Source organism: Sapajus apella, unplaced genomic scaffold (assembly GCF_009761245.1).
Source record: "Sapajus apella isolate SASKATOON/1434 unplaced genomic scaffold, GSC_monkey_1.0 scaffold62, whole genome shotgun sequence".
NCBI lineage: Eukaryota > Metazoa > Chordata > Mammalia > Primates > Cebidae > Sapajus > Sapajus apella.
Window position 1 is genome coordinate 3,542,431 of NW_022437002.1, and position 6,374 is coordinate 3,548,804.

Genomic DNA, 6,374 nt, shown 5'->3' on the forward strand with positions numbered 1-6,374 from the left:
AGATCCCCCGGGAATGAAGACTTGAGTCACTCCATCAAGAAAAAAAGAGGACCACGACCTGCTGAGGTGCTGTCTGAAGGCAAAGGGAATACGGAATGGGCAGTAGAAGAAGGTAGCCATCAATACCAGCTACGACCACGTGACCAGCTGCAGAAACAAGGACAGTAACTATCAATAGTATTTCCTTTTTTGTTTTTTGTTCAAAAGATGTTTGTGCATGTATACACTTGGACTAAGAAAATACCTTCATTTTATTTCTTTTTCCTTTATCATGTGACATAAGGTTTACTAACTTCATATCAGCATTTAAGTATTGATAACTTTATGTACTAATATTTGGGTTGGGGATTGCTGGGTTTCCAGTTGTATGAAGGATAGTTGTATTATTTGAGGCATAATTATGACCATATTATTGTCTTAATTTGAAGATGATGTATGATCTCAGGAGAGGTGTATGGGTTCAAGTTGACAAGGGGTGGACTCGTGATGGTTAATACTGGGTGTCACCTTGATTGAAGATGCAAAGTACTGATCCTGGGTGAGTCTGTGAGGGTGTTGCCAAAGGAGATTAACATTTGAGTCAGTGGGCTGGGAAAGGCAGGCCCTCCCTCAATCTGGTGGGCACCATCTAATCAGCTGCCGGTGAATATAAAGCAGGCAGAAAAACGTGAAGAGGGAAGACTGGCCGAGCCTCCCAGCCTGTATCTTTCTCCCGTGCTAGATGATCCCTGCCCTTGAACATTGGACTCCAAGTTCTTCAGTTTTGAGACTCGAACTGGCTCTCCTTGCCCCTCAAGCTTGCCGACAGCCTATTGTGGGACCTTGTGATCGTGTGAGTTAATACTTAATAAACTCCCCTTTATATCTATCCTATTAGTTCTGTCCTTCTAGAAAACCCTACTAATACAAGTGTTTTCTTCATATTCCTTCATATTTATGAAGTGTGCTTTCTTGCCATCCTTTCCAGATTCATCACCTTATGTTATTAGTTGACTTTTTAAAAATTATTATTATGATGATTATTTGAGATGGAGTCTCACTCTGTCACCCAGACTGAAGTGCAGTGGCATGATCTTGGCTCACTGCAACCTCCATCTCCCCAGATCAAGCGATACTCATGCCTTATCCTCTTGAGTAGCTGGGACTACAGGTGTGGGCCACCACGCCCAGCTAATTTTTGTATTTTTAATAGAGATGGGGTTTCACCACATTGACCAAGCTGGCCTCAAACTCCTGATCTCAAGTGATCTGCCTGCCTTGGCCTCCCAAAGTGCTGGGACTAGAGGGATGAGCCACCGTGCCCAGCCTCTAACTCTATTTTAACATAAATTAATACCTCTCCCTATATTTTTTCTCAGTGCTGTTGACTTCCTGAAGAAATGAGGTCAATTCTCATGTCGAGTTTTTACACTAGGGATACAGTCACTTGCTTCTTTATGCTTCATGGGGTACCTTGTACGTCTCCAATGCATCACATCTGGAGGCATATGATGTCTGATGACACCAAGATCTATCTTTAGGTTCAGGCAGTGGCAACCTTACCCTTCACTGAAAAGTTCTCCATCAGTCTCACTGAGTGATTTTGCCACCCATTGAAAACCATTGCTTGAATCAGTTACTTTATCAGGGGCTTAAAAATGATGATTTTCTAATTCTATATTTTTTCTGCATTTAGTAGCTGAAATTCTTCTGTATAGAAGAGCTTTCCTTCATTCATTTTGGCTATTTAGTGAACAGAAAATGCAGTTAGGCACAAAACATGCTTAATTATTTTCCTTTAATTAACAATTTTCAGAGAAATGAGTTGGTGCCCTAACTTCCCCAGAGGTGCCCAATAGCTTTTATTTCCTTTCTGTACCTTCTTTTCTTTTCCTGCTCTCTTTCACCTGCTGGCTAGAAGCAGGGTACTTCAATATCCTAGGAGGTGGCAAGACCTCATGAAGGAGGTTACCTGGGTCCCTGAATGGCAACCTGGAGCTGATTCCTTCTATGACTTGAGGGAGAATGGGACTGTGATGGGAACATGAAAATAAGCTTTCATAGTCACAACCCACTGCGAGTGTGATGGTTTGTTACAGCATTGACACGCTCTGGACCAAACAGCTATTACATTTTAAATTTCTTTCTTTTTGTTTTTTCTTTAGTTTTTTTTTTTTTTGAGGGAGTTTTGCTCTTGTTGCCCAGGCTGGAGTGCAATGGTGTGATCTCAGCTTATTGCAGTCTCCGCTTCCCAGGGTCAAGCTATTCTCCTGCCTCAGCCTCCTGAGTAGCTGGGATTACAGGCACCCACCACCACGCCTGACTAACTTTTTGTATTTTTAGTAAAGACAGGGTTTCACCATGTTGTCCAGGCTGGTCTTGAACTCCTGACCTCAAGTGATCCACCTGCCTCAGACTTCTAAAGTGTTGGGATTACAGGCATGAGCCACTGCACCCAGCCTACATTTTCAATTTCTAACAGCTCTTTCTTGTCCTCCGATTGTTTCTTTGCCATAGCATAGTGTTCTTGTTTTATGCATCCAATCATCTCTTATTTTTCTGACAATATTTAACTTTTAATGACACATTCTTCTGTGCATTTTTTTCTGCTTCTCCTGACTTCCTTTTTATTGTTTGTGGGTTTTGCTCTCAATTTCAACTAAAACTAGTTTAACATTTATTTGGAGGAGGAACAGCATTCTGTGGAGGAAGGTTTAGAAAAAGGAAGGTTTCTTTTGACAGTCCTTGGCTCCTCTTTCCTGGCCTGAACAACTCAGCTGTGGCCCACATTTGCTCACCCTAATTACTAGCAAAGCAAAAGCCTAGTATTTACCCAGACGCAATATTCTAGGGAAGCAGTCGACTGCCAGCCATGGTGATCGAGGCCTGCCCCTTAGAAAACGCATCAGTTCCAAGCAGCTGATCAAACAATCCTTCCAACAGTTTATTTTCTCAGGTTTTAGCACCTCTAATGAATGAGTGTCTGGGCAGCCAGAAAATAAATAATGAAGGGCATCATCCAGGCAAAGAGGGGAAGAGAAATGGACATGGCTAGAGAGAGGGAAGAACGTATGCAAAGAGGTGAGATGAGAAGGAGCCTGGGGACCATGACAAGCAGGGCGTCCCTGCGGAGGGGGGATAATGAGGAGGGTTTCTATGCAAGGCGAGGCAGAAAGAAAGGTCTAGGCCAGACCAAGCGGGGCCTCCTATGCCCTGTTCTTGAAAAGTTCTCATGAAATACTGCGAGAAAGAGAACACATCCTACAGGGGAGCTGGGGGGGAAATATATATTTCCCCCCCAGCTCCCCCAGACCACACCTCAAAAAATATATATGTATTATGAGATGGAGTCTTACTCTCCCAGGCTGGAGTAAAATGGTATGGTCTCAGCTCACAGCAACCTCCACCTCCCAGATTCAAGCGATTCTCCTGCCTCAGCCTCCGAGTAGATGGGATTACGGTGCATGCCAACACTCCCAGCTAATGTTTGTATTTTTATATAGACAGGGTTTCACCATGTTGGCCAGGACGGTCTTGAACTCCTGACCTCAGGTGATCCACCCACCCTGGCTTCGATAAGTGCTGGAATTACAGGCATGAGCCACCGTGCCCAGCCCACTGAAATATTTTCAAAAGGGATTAACCATGATCACATCTGTTCTTAGATGAGGTCATTCGGACTGCAGTGTGAAATTGGATTGGAGGGTGAACCAAAGGAGAAGTTGCCGAAGTAGAAGCTAAAGATGGTGAGAAGTGGACAGTGGGGACATCGAGGAGGAAAAGTCAGCAAGACCCAAGACGTGTATGCAGAGAGAGTGTGGTAGGTGTGACATGTAACTGAAATGGATGATGGCAACTTTCACTGAGCAGAGAAAGGTCAGGTTGGTGGTAAGGGTCATGAGTTGACTTTGGGGCACCTTGATATAGCCACTTCCAATATCACCTGTTTTAACAAGCCCCAGTGTTCCTTCCTGCTCAGCTCTCCCAGCTAGAGTGTGTCTTCTGTCCCGCAGCATTGTATGAGAACTGCTGGACTATCACTCACCCCTTCCTGTGGAGATTCTGTTTGCTCATCTGCCTGTTCCACTGTGTACCTTACACATAGTAGGTGCTCTTGGAATGTGTGTTAGATGGATTAATATGAGAAGTGCTTCTCTGCATGGTTTCACCATGGAAGTGTTGAAAGCAGCCAGGGCTCCTCCTTCCTGACCTGCAGGCTTCCACTCGGCTGTGGGGCCTGGTGTGATGGAGGGGCCCAGCCTGAGTCTGGACAGGGGAGGTGCCTGCAGATATTTTTGTGCCTGCAAATATGTTCATGCCTTCGGACAGATGGATGTCCAGTTTATTCTCTGCTTCTGCAGTGGCTTGCGGAGGTAATTTTATCTTGCTGTGTACTGTTAGGTCGTGGAGGAGACATGCGCCTTCTCTCTTCTTTTTGGAAGGCAACCAGAAGTCTTTCCCCTTTCCTAGTGGGGCAGCTGCTCAGTCGCAGGCTCCAGATGTCTACTTCAGAATTCAAAATACTTTCCTGAGCTGGGAAACAGATCCAAGGAAATATCAGCCAGAGGCTTCATTTTATCATCTGTGGAAATGAAGGATGTTAGAGCACCTAGGAGGGTCTTAATGTGCAAGACACTGTCTTAAGGCTTCCTGCAGAACAGAGGGTCATCTGCTTTCATTGGATTCTCAAGGGAGCCTCAACAGGCTATGCCTGAACCCCAGGTCTGGGGCATCTCTCTAGCCCTCCCAGCTCTGACATCATCACCATTAGTGGCTGAAATGTGTGCTGTGGTTGGGATGTGCCAACAACCCTCCCAAGAGTTCCATATCTACCTGACCTCATCTGACCTTCACAGCAACCCAGTGACTCAGCTGCTATTTGGCCCACATTTTACAAACCCGAGTCAGTGTGCTTTACCCCAGTGACCCAAGAACCCAGGTGCTAAGGTCGGGCCTGCATCCAAATCAGGGTGGGATCAGTGGTATGCCCTGAACAAGTCACTATTGTCTCTCTCTCTCTGTCTTTTTTTTTTTGGGAGACAGAGTTTTCACTCTGTTGGCCAGGCTGGAGTATAATGGTGCAATCTCAGCTTACAGCAACTTCCCTCTCCCAGGTTCAAGCAATTCTCTGGCCTCAGCCTCCCTACTAGCTGGGACCATAGGTGCCTGCCACCACGCCTGGCTAATTTTTGTGTTTTAGTAGAGACAGGGTTTCACCATGTTGCCCAGGCTGGTCTTGAACTCCTGAGCTCAGGTCATCCACCTGCCTCTGCCTCCCAAAGCACTAGGATTACAGGCATGAGCCACCGTGCCCGGCCCACTACCCTCTTTTAATTTCAATTTTCTCATCCACAAAATGAGGGCAATAATATCCTTTCTTCCCCACTGGCCATGTTCAGGAATGTACTTATTTGCTCATTTTGAAATATGCAGCAGCATGAGTCAGAAAGGCCAGGGCATGTATCCTGCATGGGGTGGAGCAGGGAGGGCCCGCTCTACCCCACTCGGGTGTCCTCAGGTGAACGTGGGTGTGGGCTGACTTTCTCTGCGCTCCCTGTGGAGCCACAACGGGGAACTGGGTTGAGTTACAGCACGAGGGCACTCACAGGCTCCACCCCAAGGAGGTCCCTGTTCTGCTGTCGGTCAAAGAAGCCCTGAGCCATGACTGTGGACTGACACCCACTGCCTTTTTGACCCTGGATGGGTCACATAACCTCCCACATGAGAGGGAGGAGGCACCGGGGGCTTGTGGCCTGAGATAACCGTGGTAGTGGGAGCCCTGTCTGTGGATTGCCAAGGGGCTGTCGTCGGGCAGGGGACTGGTAAGGAGAACACAGCTCTGCAAGGCTCTTATGATTTGTTTTAATCTTTAACTTTTCAAAACTTTCAAATGTAAAGGATGCATAGTACAGTTTAGGTTTATCAAAAACGGACTCACAAGCCTTCTCAGCTCCCGGCTCCAGCTCCTGGACTTCCGACTTTTAAGGCCAATACTTTGAATTCTGTCAGGCATTTTCCCCTGGGATTTACCTCAATGACAAGCATGTGATGTGATTTCACAACCTTTGCTTCAAACATCATGTGTTGACTTTCTGTGTGACGGATGGTCCTTGCTCCTGTTATATCTCCCTTCCTTTTTCAGCTCCCTCAATATATATTTTAAAAGTTCAGGTTGGGTGCAGTGGTTCATGCTTGTAATCCCAGCACTTTGGGAGGCCGAGGTGGGCGGATCCTCTGAGGTCAGGAGTTCGAGACCAGCCTGGCCTACATGGTGAAACCCCATCCATACAAAAATTAGCTGGGCCAGTTGGCACACACCTGTAATCCCAGCTACTCAGGAGGCTGAGGCAGGAGAATTGCTTGAACCAGGAGACAGAGGTTGCAGTGAGCCGATA

At 46.5% G+C, this 6,374-nt stretch overlaps 1 long non-coding RNA gene across 1 annotated transcript; it reads left to right on the forward strand.

Moving 5' to 3' along the window:
- The first annotated feature begins 363 nt into the window (after positions 1-363).
- Positions 364-5,893, forward strand: LOC116529170. Its single transcript, XR_004259418.1, has 3 exons — positions 364-832; positions 2,936-3,060; positions 3,645-5,893. It is a non-coding gene; the product is annotated as an uncharacterized LOC116529170 (long non-coding RNA).
- The last annotated feature ends 481 nt before the right edge of the window (positions 5,894-6,374 follow it).